General features: G+C 45.3%; 1 long non-coding RNA gene across 1 annotated transcript; it reads left to right on the forward strand.

Moving 5' to 3' along the window:
* Positions 1-489: 489 nt before the first annotated feature.
* On the forward strand, positions 490-21,428 carry LOC309829554. The gene is made up of 7 exons (XR_014297414.1): positions 490-612; positions 1,631-1,706; positions 2,693-2,823; positions 5,808-5,931; positions 16,689-16,779; positions 20,624-20,823; positions 21,295-21,428. It is a non-coding gene; the product is annotated as an uncharacterized lncRNA (long non-coding RNA).
* Positions 21,429-22,162: the final 734 nt, after the last annotated feature.

Raw genomic sequence — 22,162 nt, forward strand, 5'->3', positions numbered from 1 at the left:
CATTTTTGTGAACACAAGCCGGGATTCCAGCTGTTATATTTAATAGGAATTATAGTCTTATTATTGGGGGGCAGGGGTGTGTGTCAGGGTACGTCGAGGTCGGGAGTCAAACCCGCCATCACTGGCCCTGAGAGGTTTTCCCGCGTCCCCACTTCGGGCCGGGGGTTGTGGCCAGGGGCAGCCGACGACGTCCTACGTGCGTGCTTACGTGCGTGCGTGGGAGCGTGCGTGCGTGAGAGCGTGCGAGTCCACGAGGCGGGCCGCGCGCGCCAGGAGTGTATCAGTCTGGACCGCGGCTCATCGTGATCGCCTCACGCCGGCCCGAGTTCGCAGCAGTGCTGGAGGCCCCGGGCCTGTGACCACAAGAGGGAGCCGGGGGCCGGACGGGAGCGCGGCGGCCGCAGCTGAGGCCCAGGCCAGGCCCCCTCCCCTCAGCCTCCCGCCTGCCCGTCTGCCCCGCCCCCGCCGGCGGCCCCCGCGCCCCTCCCCCAAGCGCCAGACTAGCGCGGTGCGGGGGCTGCGCGCGAAGACATGGGGGAGAAGCTGGAGCTGAGGCTGGAGTCGCTCTTGGGGACCGAGCCCGCCGTCTACTCGTGGCCGCTGCCGGTCTACGTAAGTGCCGCCCGTCCCCTCCTCCCGGACCCCCGCCCCTCTTCCCCCACGGCGCTTGCTGAGCCCACTGAGAAACGGAGCGACTCGAGTCGCCAGACCCTCTTTGGAGGCCCCTTCCCGCCCCGCCGTGGTTCTCCGTGGCAGTTTCCAGCCCCCGCGCGCAGGGTGGGCAGAGGGGAGCCGGCGCCGGCCGGGGGGCACAGACTCGGCCGCGGGGACCCCGCGCTTCCGCGGGGCGCCCGAGCCGGTCTGCGGTTGGCTCTGCAGGGCTGGGGACCCCGGTCCCCCCGGGCCTGGACTGCCGGCGGGCTTGCCCTTCTGTACTTTAGGATCTGACATGTAGGGTTTCTTTTTCCTGGTAGTTTATTCTTAGCGCTGTCAACGTGCTTAGTTTTTTTTTTTTTTTTTTTTTTCAGGTCACCCTTTCCTCCCTCTCTCCAGTTTTTTTGTGTTTCTGTTTTGTTTTAGTTAGGCATTTTGTCCCTCTGATCTTGAGTGGGTGGGCTGGCAGGACACTTGGAGAGGAGGCGTTCTGTCCCCTGACCTTGAGTGGCCTTTGGAAAATGACAGGCCAGACGGAAATGTACACAGGCGTCCGGTGATTCCAGAAATGCAGGGTGTCCGGCTAGGTGGGCGCCCGGCCTCTCGTCCCCCGTGGCGGCGTGGTGCGCGTGTTCCTTGTCTCAGGGTTTACGCTTGGGCCCCGCAGCCCACCTTCCGGAGGGAAAGCGCAGCGGGCGCCTTGGGCCGGCGCCTATGGGGCGCCCTTTCGTGCGCTCGGCTTGCGGGGGACCAGCCTCCAGGCGACCCGGCGGGGAGGCCCGCGCGACCCGGCCCTCGCGCGGGCTCCGTGTGTGTCAGTTTGTGGAAAGTGTGTCGCGGCCGGGGTCGGGGTCGGGACGCTGGGACCACCTGGGAGCCGATGTAGAGGGATATGATTTCCATTTTCAAGGCGCATTCATCCTATGCAGGGAGACAGCCTAACATAAAATTTGCCTAACGAAAAATATATTAACAGGTGGAAAGACTATCTCCCAGTTGAACAGCGGATGCGTGGGACTCGTTTCATTGCTTTCAAAGTTCCTTTAAAAAAGGTGAGCAAAAGTTAATACCGTATTCTTCCAGAAATCTGAATTCACCATATAGAGCTCTGGCTCTCAACCCCGTCGTACTCCATTTTCCCTTTTTATAGCAAATACTTTTTAATACCTCTTTTACTATCCAGAAATGGGATTCATAGACAAATACAACCAACTTTTGTACTTAATTAAAAAACAAAAAGAAAACAATGCAATGCCCTAACTATAAATAAAGAATAAAGTAATTTATAAGAAAGTAATATGTATCTCAGTATGTAACTGTTTGGGGATGACTATACTAGAAATAAAGAAATAGTCAGTTACTTGTACCATGAATGCAATAAACTATGGACTTTGATTGATAATGATGTGTCAGTGTTGGTTCATGAATTCTAACAAATGAAGCACATTGGTATGGCATGTTGATAATGGGGAAGGCTGTGTGGGATGAAGGAGAGAGGGTATAAGTGGGAACTGTGTACATTTTGCTCAGTTTTGCTGTGAATCTCAAACTGCTCTAAAACTAGTCTACTAATTTAAAAAAAAGTGTGTGTTGCTGACACTTGAATAACCAAAGAGATCAATGGAACAGGGTACATGTATAAGCCAAATACATGAAAGAATATTTAGCAGTGAAAGCCATCCTTCCTATATGTAGATATTCAAGAAGTATTTATTTCTGTGTCTATTTTCAGGCACTCTGCTTGGAGCTGGCAATACAGTGGTAGGCAAAATTGATGTGGTCCCTGCCTTCTGGGAGTTTAGAGTCAGGTTAGGAGACCAACATGAAATAAACAAACATAGAAATAACTATATAGAAGTGAGCTTATTTTCTTCCGTCTAATCTCTCTGGAAGAGAGGATTGTAATATCGCTTGTAAACTCCAGAGGAGGAAACTTTACTTTGAATCTCATATGTTAGCATCACAGGGTTTGAATAAATGGATAATATAGTAAAGGATTTTAAACATATGTTCTTCCTTATTTTATTCTTTCTGACAGAGTTTTGAAAAGAATCTTGCTCCAGAAGAACGTTTCTCCCCCTTGGATCTCTTAACAAAATCCAAGGACAGAATGAAGAACTTGGGCTGATTATTGACTTAACAAATACTCGCCGCTATTACAAGCCAGAGGTAAATGGAAGCCGTGATTGAAAATGACCTTCTTTCTGATACTGTAATAATTCATAGTAGTTCAGTAGTTACCATCTTATGCTAAGGTGAATCCTGGCCTTCTCTCGTGGGTTCAAAAAGGGAAGCTAGTGGTTTCCTTAAATACACATTTGTAATTGCTGTTTCAAAATGAGATTAAAGATATGAATTGAACTATAGTATTTGGCAGTAGGCTCTAGATATGCTTAAGAACTTCTATAAGCTTCCATGTTCTATATTTTGAAAATGAAGTAAACTTTTAGTAGTTACAGTAGTATCCTAAAAAGAAAGAAAGGTATGTCCATTATGTCTTTAGCACTTATTTTAAGCAGTTGCCTGAGCGTGTTTAAGCATCACTGTAAAAGACAGTTGTTCTCTAAGTTTTATGCTTCCTTTTCCTAATGCCTTCTGATATAGTACAGAAACCCATATATTCTCTTGGCCCATGTAGGACATTCCAGTGCAAAAGAATTATCCTTCTGACCTGTTCCATGGCCTTGGGAGACAGTAACACCTAATGTCTTTTAATATTTGTAGAGCAGTTTGCCATTTAGAAAGTTCTTTCATATCCATTGACTTAGTTAATCTTCACAGCAATCCTTTGCTCTTGAAGTGGAAGTAGTACTGCTATCTCCTACTGAGTGCTTACCCTGCACTAAGCTCAGAGGATAGACAACTACAATTACTAATTTTACAGATGATGAAACTGACTCTCGGAAAAGGAAGAATTGAAATTTCAGCTCTGTTATTCCTTTTTTTTTTTATTGTGGTAAAATATAGAGAAATCATATTTATTTTAACCATTTATAAATATGCAGTTCAGTGGCATTAACTACAGTCACAGTGTTGTATAACCATCACCACTGTCTATAACCAAAACTTTTTCATCATCCTCAACAGAAACTCTGTAACCATCAAACAGTAACAACCCCATTTTCCCTCCCACCAACCCTTGGTAACCTCTATTCTATTTTCTGTCTCTGTGAATTGGCCTATTCTAGGTACCTCGTGTAAGTGGAATCTGCAGTATTTGTCCTTCTGTGTCTGGCTTATTGCACTAAACATCATGTTTTCAAGGTTTATCCATGTTATAGCACGTAACGAAATGCCATTTCTTTTTTGGCTTAGAAAATCCCATTGTGTGTATATAGACCATAGTTTGTTATTCAACGGTTGATTGACACTTGGTTGTTTTCCATCTTGTAGGTATTGTGAATCATGCTATGATCATTGGTGTACAGATATTTGTTCAAATCCCTGCTTTCAGTTCTGTTATATGTGCAGCGTAGGTAGTAGCAGAGTTGTTAGATCATATGGTAGCTCTACACTTAACCTTTGAGAAAGTGCCAAACTGTTTTCTACAGTGTCGTCTTGTTTTTAAACAATTATCACAAATTTTAAGCATATACAAAAGTATAAAAATACTGTGAGTGTTCCTTGTATACCCATGAACTCCTCCAGCTTTCTTATTTACCAACTGATGGCTGTCATGTTTTATCTGTACCCCCACCTGTTTCACCCCATTCCATATTATCTTGAAGCAGCTCCGAGACAGCATGTAATTACACCTGTACGTTTTTGGCACGTGCATTTAAAATATAGGACTTTTATTCCTTAATATCATTTTTTAATATTACCCAGGGAGTGCTCAAATTTGCAGTTCTCTCCTAAACGTCATAAAAAATTGTTTATAAGAATTTTGAATTAGATCCAAATAAGGTCCACACTTTGCCGTGGATTGTTAGGTCTCTGAAGTCTTGTTTAATCTATAGGTTCTCCCTCCATGTCTCTCTCACTTTTTTTTCCTCCTGGAATTTTGTTTTTAAAGAAACCAGGTAATTTGTCCCATCTAGATGTCGATGATTACATTCCATGTGTTGGTAACATATTCTTCAGTCCTTTTATTTCCTGTAAATTGGTAGTTGATCTGAATGAAGCTTGCATGTTTTGTTTTGGCAAGACAGTTTCATAGGTGATGACGTGTTCTTCCATGGAGACATATATAATTGTGTCTTTCTGTGGTATTAGCAGTCACTGATGATTCATACCTACATCCATTAATTCAGTTGAGGCTTCAAAGAATGGTGAATTCTGTTGTTCTTTTTTTCACTTATTAGCTGGGTATATTTGTATGAGGAGAAGATTCCCCTCATCAGCTGTTTGGTTGCCCAGTTGTAGAGGCATGATTCTCTTCTTTTATTTAACAGTTTTCAAAATAATGAGTTGATTCACAAATATCCTCCAGTGTGACCAGTTTTGTAAAATTTTATTTATTCCTATCACCGTGTACTCCGTTACAGTTATTATTCTAACTGAGGCCCTGTCTTTGGCCAGTTGGAGCTTCTCGGTGACTCCTGAGTCCTTTTGACATGACATTAGTTGTTTCTAGACTTTTTCAGTGGTCAGAGCTAGGAACTATGTATGTTTGTTTTTAATATTTTAAAAATACGTCATAGGTTCCTACTGCTACTTTCCATTTAAATTCAGAACTAGAGAATTTTCACTTATCCTTTTCTGTCTTCTATGGATAGTCTACTTTCTCCCACCTCAAGAATACCAGTTCTTAACAATGCCTGAAATTGCCTCTGTTTCCTAATTCGAATCCAAGTTCTTCTGACTCTATTCTACTCCTCTCCTTAAATCACAGCTGCTTTATGGCCCTTGAAATGTAAAATAGAACATAAATGTAGGTAGAACTGTTTATATCATTTTGAGTTACATGTGCATTCATTCACATAGATTTGCTTTTCCTTTTGCATGCCTGGTAACTGTCCGTTCTGCCGTTTTAATGAAAATCAAGTGATAATTACTGGTTAAAGCAGCTTTGGAAAAAATGGCTCTCATCAGAATGACTGACATACAAAGTTTAATGTACTCTCCTGGTTTATAGTCTGCCTTCTCTAATTAATTTTTTATTCTTTCCCTACAAAGGAAATAATACATATTTTCATGGTTTTGCCTTATAGGACTTACCAGAAACTATTCCTTATTTAAAAATTTGTACAATTGGGCGTCAGGTGTCAGATGACGACTCTAGTTTTAAATTCCAGTGTGCTGTTAATGGGTTTCTGAAAGAACATAAAGATAACGGTGAGTTGCTTTTGTTTTTGTTTTTCCTCTACCTGAACTTTGGTATGCATTTTGAGTGGGGTTGGGGATTTTTAACATTTTTAATAGTTCTGACATTAGTGTCAAGTTGAGTTTGGTAACATTAAGGTGGAAATGTCAGATGGTGCTAATAGAGTACGGTGCTTTTCCTGTTTATGGTCACAAACAGTTTAGTTTGGAAAGTGATTTTTGTGAGAGATATGAACTGAGCTAGCTTACTTATCTCTTTTTTAAAAATTTGAATGGAAAATACATAAAAACATAAAAATGTTCTTTTGTCCTATTTATTGGTTGAGAGGTGGAAGAAAAGGTTAAGACTCTCGGGTTCTTAGCGTACATAAAAGAGAAAACAAAAAGCAAAGGTTCGGAGTGAGACAGATCCCTAGAAGCAAAACAAAACAGAGTGGACCAGAAGAGCGGCTTCCTCATCATATATGTGTTTAAGATATTTTTGCCGCTTTTACACTTCGGTGCAAGTGAGGAAGAACACTACCACCTCTTATTCTTATCTTCAGACAGGAAGAACTTAAAAGGCTGGTGTTTTCTGGTTTCCGCTTTAAGATCTACTCTGTTGATAGTAGGTCTTAATAGCGTGTGAATTTTAAGGATCCACTTGCCTTTTTCTAGCATCTAACTATCAGAAGGAACGTGGTGTTTGCCATATTTTAAGACTGAAGAACCTTTTGTCTTTGGAACACCACTGACGCCCATGTGAAAGTGTTCATTTTGTCCTCTTTCTAAATTTAGCCTGAGGAGTGTGCACTTTATTAAATAAACGTAACAGACAGTAAATATTCCGTGTATATATAAAATGATGCACGTATATACATAAAACAGGGAGTAGGGGAGAAGGAATAGAGATGGAGGTGGGAAGATAGGGGATAGGAGGCGAGAGAAAGAGGGAGAGACGGGAATTTCAAGATAAATTTTCATTCTATAACCTGGTTGCTTAATGCAGGTACTAGCTCTTAAATATCTTAAGCCCTATTCACAGATCTTCCGTGTACTTTAGCTTTAAAACTTGAGAGGCTTGGCCTGTCCTGTGATAACCAGGGTGTCTAGAAAGGAGGCAAATTATCTGATTTGTTTAAACTGTAGTCACAGAAATGTTACCTCTTAAGATGTTAGGGCGCAGCTGCCGGCCTACTCACTTCCTCCAGGCTCCGTTGTGTGTGTTCTGTCTGTTCCGCGTGGGCTAGAAGATCCTTACAAGTGCATGAGAACACGTTTGTAAACCTTGATTGTTCACATGTTATACCAAGTGTAGTCCATTGCATATGCTGACTCCTCTGTGGGTCTTCTGCATGCAGTGGGCTAACTTCACCATGCTGTCTGCCATTGCAGTCTCAGGACCTTAGTTATGATCCATTGGTGACTTTCCTCTGCTGTAAGGCCCTCCCACAGGTGCCAGGCTCACTGATAATGAGGAGGAGACTATACTATGCACTCCCTAGAATTGGTAGAGACTCAGAAAATAAATTGTTTCAGTAAACACCGAGAGCCTTATAGGTTTGTTGTTAGGGCACGGGGATACAGAGGTGAGTAGAAGTCTTTGTTCAGTAGCAACTTACAGTTATCTAGGAAGAGAAACATGTAGTGAGTATAAGTGGGTTAATTATGATAAAAGAATCAAGTGCAGCAGGAATATAGAGGAGAAATTGAGGAAGGCCTGACTGAGGAGACAGCGTTTGAGCTGGGCTTGGGGGAAGAGGATTTTGCCGGAATGAGGAAAGGACAGCCCAGGTATTGGGGACAGGTACAGAAGGCACAGGGCTTGAACTTGTGCTCTGGAGGGGCAGCCTCTGGTGTGACTAGAGGGTAGTGTGAAAGGGCAAAGAAGTCATACATGGATTTTCAGCAGATATTTGTATAACACCTTCTAAGTTGAAGGCACTGTTCTAGGAAGTAGGAAGAGAACAAAGTTCTTGCCCTTACGTACTTTCCATTCTAGTGGGGGAGAGAGACGAATAAATAAGTCAATATATGGAGTGTCAAGCGGTGGTAAGTGCTTTGGAGAATGACAAAAGAAGATGAAGAGGTGAGGGAATGTGGTAGGTGATCAGGGAAGTCCCCTCTATTAAGATGTCGATTGAGCAGAGCCTTGAAGTGAGTAACAAGCCATTGGCTATCTGGGAGAGTGGAGATGGGGTGGGAGGGTGTGTTCTGGGAGAGTGGAGATGGGGTGGGAGGGTGTGTTCTGGGAGAGTGGAGATGGGGTGGGAGGGTGTGTTCTGAAGCAGAAGGAATAGTAGGTGCAAAGTCCCTGAGGCACGACTGTGCTTGGCATGTTTGAGGACTAGTAAGGAAGCCAGTGTGGCTGGACAGGGGAAAGTGAGTGAGGGCAGGGCAGTAGAGAATGAGATCAGGGGAGTCTGGCAGGGCAAAGGAGGGAGGTGGATGATGTAGGTTCATGGCCTTGTGCTGGCACCGGGGACGCCGGGTTGGCGACTTTGGCACTCCTGGCGTTGGGTGGGCGGTATCTTGGGGGTGACGTGAGCCAGTTCGTCGGCCACAAGGAAGGGCGGAAAGCACATCCCGGAAAGGTAATACGCCTTGGCCCCTGGACGTTGCTGGTGGAGCTCAGAGCCCCTGGGCCTGGGCTTCGTCTCTTGTGCTGTCGCCTGTCACAGTGGCCCCCGCGCGCTGGCCCGTCCGCGCTGTGCTAGGGGGTACTGGTCGTCTCGCAGCTCAGTTCACAGTAGCTGAAAGGGACAGTGTGTGATGTTCTGATTTCTCCCCATCGTTTTAAAAGGGAGGCTCTGGCCATTGCTCCTCGGGTAAAATGCAGGGGGACTGCTTTTTAAGATGGGACTGTCAGTGTTGGGGACCCTCCTTAATTACCAGGATGGAATCCCCTTCAGTTCCTCAAGCTGTGTTGTTTAGGCACAGAAAATGTGAGTAATAGTCACTGGAACTAAGTTTGAGTGAAAAAACGCACCGGTACCGCCGAATTTTCCATCGAAACAGTTGATCTGTGTTGTCTCTTGGAATTATAAAGGGCGTACTGTTGCTTCCTAACCGGTGTCCTTTGAGAGCTCTACCTCTGTACGTTCAAAGGATTAATTTTGAGGCTTTGCTCATACGTGTAGTAAACCCTTTAATTCCCTAAGACCTTCCTTTCCTCCATCTCATACCCCATTAAGCCCGCTTCAGTTTATCTCCTGAATTTCTTCTGAATCTGTCAACTCTTCCTCAACATCCTAGTACTGAACTTGCCTGTCTGTTGCAATGAGGTCCTAACCAGTGTCCATATATCTTGTTTCCTTCCAATCCATTCTTCACCCAAGAAACCTTAAAAGCAAGTTGGGACATTGCTCATAAACATGGCTCAAAAACATTGTTTTGAGAATAGAAAACAAACTGTTGGCCTTTAACACTCTGCGTGGTCTAGAATCCTGTCTGCTTCTCTGCTACGTGGACTCCAGCTTGGTGCCTCTCCAACTTTAATATGGGTATGCCTCTCTTGTGGATCTTGTTAAATGCAGGCTGTAATTCAGTAGTTCTGGGTGGGGCCTGGATTCTGTGCTTCTAACGAGCTCCTAGGTGACGGTGACCCTGAGAGCAAGGGTCCAGCTCCTGCCTTTCTCCCTTCTTTCTGGAAGAGCAGGACGTCTGCCCCCCCAGGAGGAGAAAACATCCGCAACGTGACTACTAGTAACCAGCTTCCCTCACAGGCAAGGGACCTTTACCACTGCTCCCTACCATTTTGTCTGAGGCGCAGCAAGCCAAAACACTGACATGCTGAGGTTTGCAGCAAAGAGGAGGTTTATTCACAAGGCAGCCAAGCGAGGAAGTGATGTGACAATAGGTCTCAAATCCGCCTCCCCAAAGGCAAGGGGCTTGGGGTATCTATGGGATAAAGAATGAAGAAGCAGGGCAGTATGAGGCATGGGGAGCATGAGGAAAGGTGATTGGAAAAAGGTGTGCTCATCATTGTTCTGAGCTGGCGTAACTAGGCTACGGGGCTCAGCACATTCTCAGGCTGTAGTTTTCGGCCCTCTGATGGCAGGAGGTCAAAAGGCACTGGCCCAGGTGGAAGATCGGTGGTCCTCTCCAGTCTTAACCAGCTCAGCCTAACTAGACACAGCTGATTCCAAGTTCCTGGACAATACCCGGGGCAAACATCTTATTGCTTATGCTACATGCTATTTGGAGGGCGTGCAAGTGTTCAAGCTACCTTGAGGAGTGAAGACAGGATTTGACTAATCCTTACACATGGTTTCACCTCCAGATGAGCAGAAGAGGCCTGTAGGCTGAATCTGGCTCCTGGCACCTGGAATTGGAGGCAGATGGTTTAAAAACAGGCTCTCCCACCCTCTGTGTTATCTTAGGTAGATAGACTATTGAACCTTCCTGTGCCTGTTTCTCCACCAGCAGCATGGGGACACTCAGAGTCCCTCTCTTGGGGGCTGTTATGGGGGTTCAGTGAGATATAGATGCATGCACAGGCGCACGGGAGACACCCAGTGTGTGTTAGCTTCATGCTTACTTTTATTAGGAGACCAGTATTGTTAGAAGATTTCTGGTTTGGACCACAAATTAGATAGGTGGTCATTACTATAGTTTATGCAACAGCAATTCACATTACCATTTGCAAAAAAGCAGTTGGTTGTCCAATGGGGATTATAAACATCCATTTACCATGAGCTACTGAACAGATACTTTACACAGTAACTACTTCAAGTACTATTTAAGATCAATTCTCTATGTTGTCTTAAGCAGTTGTTAACCCCCAATTTCGTGAATAGTACCAAGTAAGTCACTTGAACGTCAGCTAGAGCAATCTATTTCACTTAGCAAGCCTAAAGCTACAGTTCAACAATTTTATTTACTGTTCTATGACAAAAATTACTCTCAACAGCTATGCCTTGGATAAGTAATCAGCTAAAGCTAGTTTGACTGACCAAATCTGATTTACTGAGTTGATAAGCCAGTTGATTTAGAAAGGTCTAATGTATATTTCTCATCCATTCAGCATTAAACTGTTTCCCATGCCTAAAATGTCTTTTTTCCCATTCGTACATATCCAAATTCCTACTTCTGTGCCGTAGGGCTTGGCTGAACTACAACTGCCTTTAGTGATACTTTTCTCACCTGCACAATTGGAGATAATTTTAGTCTCCTCAAGACTCCCACGGGGTTACCTCTGTTGTGACACTTGACGATTTGGTGGCATACTTTATTTTATTTTATTTTATTTTATTTTAAATAGCCTTCCATTACTCCGTGCACATCAAACAGTAACTGCTTTCTCCTAGTAGAGGTGCATAACAATTTTCTGAACTCTTCTGCTCTGGGCAAGATTCATAAATACACCAGGCAAACATAGTGAAAGAGGAGACAGTACTTGTGTTATATTCAGTTGGGTCTTGATACCTAAGTGTGACTCTTAACCAAGGATTATGCAGTAATTAAGGACATAGGTTAAAGTTGTTTAGAGTGTGTCCTAAAGTCTCACTGGCAGAATTTAAATCTCTACTCTGGAAATTGTAGACCTGAGACAAATTACTTCCCTAAACTTCATTTCCTACATCTGAGAAAGATAATAGTATCTACCTTGTAGTAGACTGAATAGTACCATTGCCCCCAAATGTCCACCTTCTAATCCCCAGAACCTGTGAATGTCACCTTAAATGGCAGAAGGGACTTTGCCAATGGGATGAAAGTAAGGGTTTTGAGATGGGGAGATTCTTCTGGACTACCTGGATGGACCCAGATGTAACCACTGGTGTTCTCGTAAGAGAGAGGCAGAGGGAGTTTTTACTCCAAAGAGAATGTGATGATGAAGTTGGGGTTGGATTGATGTGGCCAGAAGTCAAGGAATGCTGTCAAGGAAACAGATTCTCCCTTAGAGCCTCTAGAAGGTGGATGGACGGCCTTGTCAACTCCTGGTTCCAGCCCAGGGAAACTGGTTTTGGACCTCTGTCTTCCAGAACCATAAGAGAATGAGTGTGTTTTGTTTTAGGCAAGCTCATTGGTAGTAATTTGTTACAGCAGCCATAGGGAACTAATGTGTACCTCATAGGAACTATTTCTCCAATTAAAATTAAAAACACACTTGGTGGCATGTCTGACACACGGTAGGTATGCTACTGTGGGTAGTTCGTGGAAACTAAAGCCTTGGTTTTTGAGGAATCATCAAAACCAGTACAATGGTTGCCATGTTTCTCCTTGTTCATCCTGGTGACAAACCTGTAGAGAGAGCTCCATCCTTTCCCACAGGACACCCACCCCTAGTACTTACAGGGAAGAGGTTATGTCTCACTTCAGGCACCTTCCTCTTTTCCTTTCTACTTTTTTTTTTCATTAATCTTCATCCAACTGGCCTTTCTAAGTTAAAAAAAAAAAAAACAAGACAAAACCATTTCTCAGTGGATTCAGATACTACCCCAAGTTAATATTCCAACCATGTTCTTGTTCTTCCAGGTCTCATCACCAGAAATTTCTGAGCTGAAATCCTCTCTAGTTTCTAGGATCAGTCACTTTCTAATTTCTCCCTTCTCAAGTTCAGAGTCTTGTCAGTTTAGTCCCTTCCCTAACCACAACATCTATTAAGGTGACACAGCAAAGTGATGAAAGTCTCGACGGTCTGGTTTTCATCCTGGGTTTCTGCCCGCTACTTACTGTGTGGCATTAGACAAGCTATTCAACCCCTCTGGGCCTCAGTTTCCCCCAAAAAAGGTGAATATTATGAACATTACCTACCTATAGGGTTGCCATTATGAGGATTAAGTGAGTTAATATTTGCTAAGCACTTAGAATATTACTTGTTATAGTCTAAGCACTACAGTTGTGCTTGTTAATAATAATAAATGCAATTCCAAGTGTATAACTTACTCAACTTTCTGTCATAACTTTGAAGTGTTGGTCTATCTGTTGGCCAGCGTTGCAGGTAAATGAGTCGAGGCATGGGCTGAGGCATTGCTACCAGTGAGTGGTGTGTTCCCAGAACTAGGAACAGCCGTGTGAAATAGGTAGTGGTTCTACTTGGAGACGGGGCAGACTGGAAAATGACAGCCCTGGGAAGGAGATGTGGTGTCCATAGGTTTGGTGTCAGAGCTGCTGCCTGCTGAAGCACCGATGCTGGCCTAAGCGTAAATGGGGGGGGGGGGCTGGGGAAAACAGGGGCAGAATGGAAAGGGAAAACAGGGGAAGGACGGAGAAAGATAGCCTAGGGAGGAGGTGTGGTGTCCATAGCTTCGGGGTCAGAGGTGCTGCCTGCTGCAGCACCGATGACACCCGAAGCCATAAATGGGGTGCTGGGGAAAAGAGGGGCAGAATGGAAAGGGAAAACAGGGACAGAACGGAAAACGATAGCCTGGGAAGGAGGTGTGGTGTCCATAGCTTCGGGGTCAGAGGTGCTGCCTGCGTGATCTGAGAAGAGCGAGTGAAAGTGGGAGAGCTTCTCCCTAGCTGCTAACTCTTCTCAAGGTCTAGCACGCACTGAACACTGGCCGGCTCAGCCTGGGTGTTGACATTGCATTGTACGTGTCACAGAGCAAGGGCGGGCGGGTCAGGGGTGGGCTGGGGGCCCCACACAAGCCCAGCCCCTGGAGAAACCCGGCCCGAGGGCAAAGAGCCTGACCCCTTCTGGACTTTCTAGTGGCTGGGACTTGTCGCTGTGGGTGGCAGGTGTTTGGCACCGGATGGGCCACCATGCGGAGACTGTTGGGGACTGTGGAAGCCGCCTCCTCCAGAGCTCACCCTGCCTGGGCACCGGCTCTGCAGACCCCTCAGCCCTGGGTATGTATCGGCCAGCCCTTCCCCGCAACGGGGCCCAGAGGCCAGAGCCTGCCCAGAGCTGAGTGGAGGAGGCACCCAGAGCTTGCCAGGCTGTGGCCCGCCTCCTCTGTGGACCTCCCCAGCTTGTCCGTGAGCCCTGGAGACAGGAGCGCCTTCTCCAGGGCTGCTGAGCTGCCAGCATCACCATGAGCCAGGCGGTGAAGGTTTCTGAGCAGGGGATGCAGAGCCCTGACGCGACTGGATGCTGCACCCCACGATGTCCCTTCCTGGCAGATAGGTTCTTTCTTCACTTGTTTTTCGAAATTTGGTGAAAGAACATTTAAACCTTCGACTGTTCTTCAGGGTATACAGATGGTAGTGGCTTAGCCGGGATTCGAAGCAAGCCTGTGTGATTCCAGAACTCGTGCTCTGGACTCTGGTGCCTCCTTGTCATATATGCTTCATGTGTTACTTTTTCTTTTTTTTCTTGAAGTCCTTATGATACTTAGCCCTAAGTGCCATACCTGTAACGAACACATACACTGCCCTGTAGGAGGTGTTCTTTTGTTCAACGCGTGAATTGGTCATCCACCACACTGGGTTCTAATCTCAGAAGATAGGTCAGGGACCACCAGTTGTCAGCATAGCACCATCCCACATTTCTAATTGAGGCTTGCAGCCTAGATTTTTCCCTTTGGTCTAGTTTGAAGGATCCAGGTATGTAAAGCTTATATTCTAGATAAATCAGGGGCTATCCTGAAAGGAATTCATCAATGAATTATTCTGTATGGATTAGAAGCCAGTTTCTCTGGCCTTCCTGGAGTATATCCAGTAAGGCATCTCATTCATGTCTGGAAAGCAAATATATCATTTATTGCAACTTCAGCGTGGAGCGATGTATTGGTTTAAAATAAAGTACGATCAACACAATTTGGTCATTGTGAGTATGCCGGCTGGGTCCACTCTTTACTACACATATGTAACTCTAGAGCTTCTTACGCCCCATAGAGGAGACATACTCTTGTGTGTCTAGGACAAGGGAAACATGTGTTGTTATTCAGGAGCTGGAAGCTACAGCATGACAGGAAGGAATTGAAAAATCCTGGTCTTGGTCTACACATCACTTTACCTTGTTCGAATCTTGTTTCTTTGGCTTGCTTCATTGGAGTGTTTTCTCTCTCCTGGGACTGACATTGTGTGTTATATATCAGGCATGTAACATGTAGAAGTTTCAGAACCCAGAATCATATAGATCAGTAAAAATTGATATATTTTTGTTTATTTAAAATCACACTGGGCATAATTCATATATTCCAAAAGTAGTTTGACCCTCTGCTCATGAGATTCTTTTTATGGTATGTCAAAGCAAATTTGGACTTCCATCCCCAATAAACTTTGAGGTTGGAGGACACAAAAGCTTTTGCTCAGACCTAAATTCTGTCTGAAAAAAAAGGGTAACTATTATAAGCCCTTTCTAACCTCTCCAGGAGCAGAAATGATTTACAGCTATGGCATTGAACCCTAATTTCTTGATCTCATTTGAGAAGAGTTCAGTAAGAAACAGTGTCTTGATTTTTGTTTGTTGGATCCCTGTTTTCTTGTCTTGCTTACCAACAATCCACTGTAATACATGAGTGAGTATGGCAGCAGGCTGAGTGTTCCCTGGAGCTCATTAAGTGAACGTTTTTTCCTGAAATGACTTTTGTCTCCTTGTTTTCAGCCCCTCTTCTTTCCTCTGTCCTTTACTATAACCAGGGCTCAGCAAAAACTGACTGGCTTTGTGCAGACCCTACTTAGGGTAGTCTTTTCTTCATTATTTTATTCATGGCCCCTCCATTTCATTGTTTGCCTTCTCGAAATGTGTTGAAATCTTTCTGTGGTTGATGACTTCCACAATGTCTTGGCTTTTATTGGTTGATTAATTTTGGTATTTCTACAGTTTTATTTAAACATGGTTTCAGGAGGACCAGAAAGTAAATATATTTCCTAGTCTGCCATCTTGAGCTGAAAATCCCTGTGGATTTTAGCATCCAATGTTCCCATGGGTAAAAAACCCAACCTTGGCATTAATAGATGTACACTCAAGATTTCAGCTTTTCTTGAGCAATCACTAAGGATTTAATATGCGGTCACTTCTAATGGGAAAATAATAACTATCTCATGGCGTTGATTTGAGGATTAACTTAGATAACGGACAAGAAAATGCTTTGTAAGGTTTTAAAATCTATAAAAAACGTTTTTTGTTATTATTTGACTTGTTGCTATTTCAACTTTAGCTGACAGTTGTTTGTGACCTTGCTTATGTGAGAAAATGCCTTCTGGTTTATTGTTTTGAAAGCCAGATTATATTTTTCAATAGCTCAATGGAAATGGCATCATTTGTGAAGTTGAAGGGTGAAGGCATAAATGTTTCTTGACATTTGAGTCAACTATTGGTCTTCTGGGGCTTGTCCTTATTCTCCTGCAGTCTCTAATCAACATGGCATCCAGAGAGATCCTGTTAAAACATAAGTCAGATCATGTCACTCAAGTCTCTTCAATGGCTTCTTCACAGGAAAAGCAAAGTCCTCAAAGTGCCTCCACAGCCCTAGAAATCTGGGCCTCTGTTTCCTCTCTGACTGTTTCCTTCTCCTCTCCACTTTGCTCCCTCTGTTTTCCACACACTGACATCCTTTCTGCTCCTTGGATACTCCGAGCCCACTCTTGCCTCATTGCCTTTCCATCTGACTGTTCCCTCTGCTTGTACTATTCACTTCCCAGATATGCACCTTGCTCCCTCTCACAACCTTAGGTTCCCTCGTAAATTTTATCTTCCCCAGAAAGCCCTCAGTGATCACTTAGTTTCAGATCACAGCCTCCTCCTACCAGCTAACAATCTCCATCCCCCTTCCCTGCTTGCTGTTTTTCTCCAGCACTTACCTGATATACTAGTTATTCTACCCATTTATTCAATTTTTATTTACGTATTTACACTTATGATTTTATACTTGCTTCTTTACTTTTGTCTCTCCCCTCAGCTCGAGAGAGGCTATATTCATCTGTGTTAATCACTGCTGTGTTTCCTGAACATGCCTAGAAAACATACTGAAGAAGGGTGCCTGAAATTTGGTAAGGGATCCATCAATTTTCTTGGCTGAATGAAGAAATATGTTCATAAATTAATGAACAAATCTCTGGGGTTTCTGAATTAAGGACTAATGGGAAGAGGAAGGCAAACGGTTGGGACAGGGTACTGCAAGAAGTAGTAGTTGGAGTACTCTGATAGCTATCCTAATAGATAACATTTTGTTCATTTAAATAGTTTTAACGAGAGAGCTGGGAACTAGGGGCACACAGCATCGAGGTTTTATAATGCATTCTGTAGAGTTCTTTTCAAGTGTGTTCAAATATCATTGAAAATATATGCATGCATATAAACCTCTGTTACTTTATTTAGTGCTTTACAAGAGCCCCTCAAGGAAGGGGTAGTAGCAACTATCAGTATCCTTCCTTTATGATGAGCTTAATTTATTCAAAATTACATCATAATTTATTTGTAACTGTGAAACTAGACTTAGTTATTTAGTAGACCCCCCCCCTAGAAACCTATGACGTTAATAAAACCAACAAAAATGTGTTCAGTTTCCAGTGATACACACACTACAGACTCAATTATGTGTCATCCATTTTAATGAAGGGAAGAAGTGATTTAACAAACACAGAGCAAACAGAATATGAAGTTTTGTCCTCCATTAATATTAGTAATGGATAAAGTGGGCTCCAACGCCTTCAAGGTAGCTTGAGACCCATCATCTCTGTCATGGGCAGGGGGATGCTCGGCCAGGATGTCTTTCTCTGTCACTGAGAAAAATTTCCATAATATATAATGATACTTACTGAAACAGATATGGGGCATTTGGGTAATTAGGAATCCGTTAGCATATTTTTCCGGAAGCCTTGACTACAAAACGAAGATAGTAGACTTGGACACTTCCAGCTATGCAGAAGTTGTTTGGGTATTCATCTTTTTGCCGAATGAAGTAAGCTTATTTCATCTCTGCAGCTTCCCATATACCATTTTCCCACCTCTGTTTTGTGTTTGGAAAGACTTTTAGAAATTAAAACTCAAGTTAAAAAGTGAGTGACGGGCTTCCCTGGTGGCTCAGTGGTTGAGAGTCCGCCTGCCGATGCAGGGGACACGGGTTCGTGCCCCGGTCCGGGAAGATCCCACATGCCGCGGAGCGGCTAGGCCCGTGAGCCATGGCCGCTGAGCCTGCGCGTCCGGAGCCTGTGCTCCGCAACGGGAGAGGCCACAGCAGTGAGAGGCCCGTGTACCGCAAAAAAAGGAAAAGAAAGTGAGTGACAACTTAAATGATATATGGACTATTTTGCTGACTTACAAGAGCATGCAGAATTAAATATGACCCAGTTGAAATGTTAATTTTATTTTAATGTGTATATTGGGGTGGAGTCTTAAAGGTGCCAGAAAACAAGCATTCACCCATCCTGTTTGGAACTGCAGCACACAGGCACCTTCAGTTACCAGTTCTGTTCATTCCACAGAATCATCTTGGGAAAACATAACTGTTTTTTATGTACCTGGTATATATCTCAATTAGTTTGAAGAATTTCCCAAATACCTGTTAATATGTAGTTCTCCAATTCCAATCTTGCCACGTCCTGTACCAGTGACACAGCACATAGGAGTTTTATTTCTTTCTTTCTCTGGGTTGTTGAGAACCCAACGAAAGAACAATGGAATGGCATCAAAGAGATCAGGGTTCTTGACTCAGATTTGCCATCAAATAATAGTGTCCTCTTGGGAAAATTATAGTTATTCTAGGCCCCTTTCCTTTTCTTTACTTTGACAGAGCTGCACTAGATGACCCCAAGTAACACTGCGCTCTTTGCAGTAGTAGCTTAGACGTTATTGGTTTTCTGAAACAAATGAAGACAGTGACACAGGAAGCTGTGCAACATCTCTGTAACTATGTTTTCTTAGAGTTGCCTCCATTTTACAGATGATAAGATGGCTGAGCACAGAAGTAGGTGTTTTGACCAGAGGTTCCAGAGTAGATGGAACTGAACCACAAGTTTCCTTCATTCCTGAAGCTCACTTAGCCAAAACATAGGCTTCTGAATATTAAGCTGTAAAGCATATTATCAGTATGCTTCAAAAGAAGCGGTTCTTCTAGGATTTCTAATTAATAGCAGGCGGTTTTGAAATTCTTAGAAGATCATCTAATTTTGTGAGATTTACAGCTCTATTTTCCTGTCAAGCAAGTTGTATTAGTGCCAGACAATCACCTGAGCTTCTGGATGCTTCTCTGAACCTCTTGAATTTTTCTTCTTGCTATCTGAAATTCATGCCAGATAAGCCTTTTCGTAGAGAGCATGTACAGACTTGTCTATTTTCATATAAGAAAGCAATGCAGTGAGCCAGGTCGGGGGTTAAGCCCTCATTCTCAGAGTGGTGTTGAGCTCCTGGTGAGATATTATCATCATTTCCTCAGAATAGAAAAGCAGTTATCTCAAGTTTTTAATGCCATTAACTATTTATACATTTATGTATAATACATATATTTATTGTACCTACGAGGTGTGCTCTCTTTGGGAAGTACAAAGCTATTTGAGACGTAAGTTGTTCGTTTTTTTGTTTTCCCACAAATACTGTGACCCTTTGAGCAGGAAGGTCTATGTTTTACTAACATCTAGAACAAGCAGCTAACATGGTGTCTAAGATGTAGTCAATAAATATGAAATAGGTAAATGAACACATTTTTAAGGAAGGGCCAGGACACGAACAAATAGAAAATTTTCATTTTCATTCACAAAGCCACAACAGACATAAAAATGATACAGACAACAAGTGCTACGGTCATTCAAAGAAGGCATAGAATTGATACAACAAGGATCTCCTCTATGGCACAGGGAACTGTACTCAATATTTTGTAATAACTTATAAGGGAAAAGAATCTGAAAACGGAATCACTGTGCTGTACACCTGAAACGGACACGACATTGTAAATCAACTATATTTCAATTAAAAACCAAACAAACAGACAACAGCAACAACAAAAAACCAGAGAGGTCATAGAAGTTCTTATGAGATTCCAGAAGAGAAGAGAAGAGAAGCCAAATGAGGACGGGAGAGGAGGCTTTTGAATCAGTTCAGAGGAGAAGTCACAGAGGAACTAGTCTTTGATCTGAACTTGAGATTAAGATTAAGATGAATTAATCTGAATTAATTAAGATTGCAACACAGGGATATTACAGATGAAGGTAATCACATAAACTTACTACACTGAAACTTGCAGAGGTTATGAGTGTTGTTCAAGATCCCAAAACAAGTGCATTGTGGAATCAGAATTTTAAGTGAGGCCTAATGAACTAAAAACAAAGAAACACAGAAACAAGCCCTTCCTGTGACACCACGTTGCCCTTGAAGTCGTCTTTTTTTGGCGGGTTGGCAGAAACTGGTTCCAGTGTTTCTTGCAGGAATGACTGGCCATAGGGCTGGGCGTCGTAGCTTCCTGCCAGGCGGCCGAAGGTCGCAGGCAGGTGGGTCACTGGGACACACGCGGAGGGGCTCCTGCCCGGCTCCCTGGCCGCTCAGTGCCCCTGCCCCAGAGCGGGGGTGGGGGCCCCAAAGCAGCCTTGCCTGAGTCCCCTGCCACTAGAGAGAGTATTGGCCCAACACTTGTAGAAAACGGGGACCTCGCTGGCAGTTCAGTGGAGGGACACAAATCTTTGCCGACTTTCTGCGGAAGCTCACGAGGGTTCACTCCTAAGCCTCTTACAAGGTCAGCTGCCGAGGCTGCGAGAGATGAGTCAGGGCTCGCCCTCCACCACGGGGAGATCGCTGGTTAAAGCGCTCACGAGGGAGTGAACGGCGTGTCCGCACCGCCACGCATGGGCAGACCTCGTCGATGCCTTCTGTTCGGGGTATGAAGCCCTCTCCTGCCTCTTCCAGGCTCTCTAGAAAGCATGTGCAGAGCCTCCCACCCCACCCTCGGACTCCGCGGGCCACAGCTGGAGGGACCAGCCAAGGAACCGTGGCAGGAAGAGGCCAGAGGTCAGCGGGCCTCGGCCAGAGCCCGTCAGTCGGTCCCCATTCACACACCGCCAGACGATCCTCTTGACCTGGGCAGTAGCTGCCAACCGACCGCTGAGGTGAGCCCGGTGCGCGCTTGGCTACCTGGCATGGCTGGGAACCCCAGGATCTCCTGGCAGAGGCGGGCATTCTCCTGGGCCGGGTCCGCGGGCGTCTGCGTGTGCAGGGCCTGAACCACCTTGGCCAGGACGATCTGGCACAGGTTGAAGAGGCCTGGGGGGCGGGAGGAAGGAGACGGGGGGCTGGCACCGTGTCCAGGCCGCGCTTTCCAGCCGGGCAGACCGGAAGCCCCCTTCCCTTCCCTCGGTCCGGCCGCATCTGGGTTGGCCTCCCAGGACTTGATGAGCTTGTCCAGCAGCTCCTGAGGGACGGTGCTGCCCGTGCCCCACCAAGACTGGCAGCAGCGCCAGGGCCTCACAGGGCACGGCGCCCCCGGCCCCAGAGCCTTCCCTCTGGTTCTCATCACCGGCTGTCACCAGACTTGCATGCAACGTTCTTTTCTTTTCTCTTGTCTTCTTTACGTCCCTCAGCCACGCAATGCGGTGAAGCCCTGACGCTCGCTGCCGCGTCGATACACCCTGAGAACACGATGCTCAGCGAGAGAAGTCATACACAGAAGGACACACAGGGCGTGACCCCACTGAGGAGAAACGTCCAGAGCAGGTAGATCCACAGAGTCAGCGAGTGGGTTCCTGGTTGTCAGGGGCTGGCGAGGGGACGGAGTGATAGCTAAGGGCGTGAGGGACATTTTCGGGGTGACGGAAATGGTCCAAAGCAGTAGTGACGTCTGTACAGCTCAGTAAACTGTCCCCACACGCCCCGGTGCAGCCTGTGAGAGCATCGCTCTCAGGCTGAAGGGCTGACCACAGGAAGACTGAACGAGCAGTGGGTCCTGGGCCCAGACGCTCAGCTGGCGCCCCCCACGTGGGGAAGTCACTGGGACTTGCTGAGCCTCCACGGAGACTGGCAGCAGCCCCCGAGCTCACAGGGCACTGCGCCCCCGGCCCCAGAGCCTTCCCTCTGGTTCTCATCACCGGCTGTCAGCAGACTTGCAGGCAACGTTCCTTTCTTTTCTTTTGTCTTTTTTCAAGGCAACTCTTGAGTACATGTATTTAACATGCAGGGAACCAGCCCTGACTCCTTGATCTGGGTCTTCCAGCCTCTAGAGCCTCGAGGACATCCATTTCCGTTATTTACGCGCCCAGTGCCTGGGGTTTGATGATGGAAGCTGACACCGAGGGCGTCACCACGTGCCGGGTGATGTCAGTGAAAGAATCCCATGGCGAGGGCCTGCCTGAGGACCACGCACGCCCGGGCCCTCCCCGCCCCCTGCCTGCAGCCCTGCGCCTGGGAGCGGAGCTGGTGCATCGTGTGCCCGACGTCATGGAAGTTGGTCTC

This window comes from Grampus griseus, assembly GCF_964374135.1.
Source record: "Grampus griseus genome assembly, chromosome: 11".
NCBI lineage: Eukaryota > Metazoa > Chordata > Mammalia > Artiodactyla > Delphinidae > Grampus > Grampus griseus.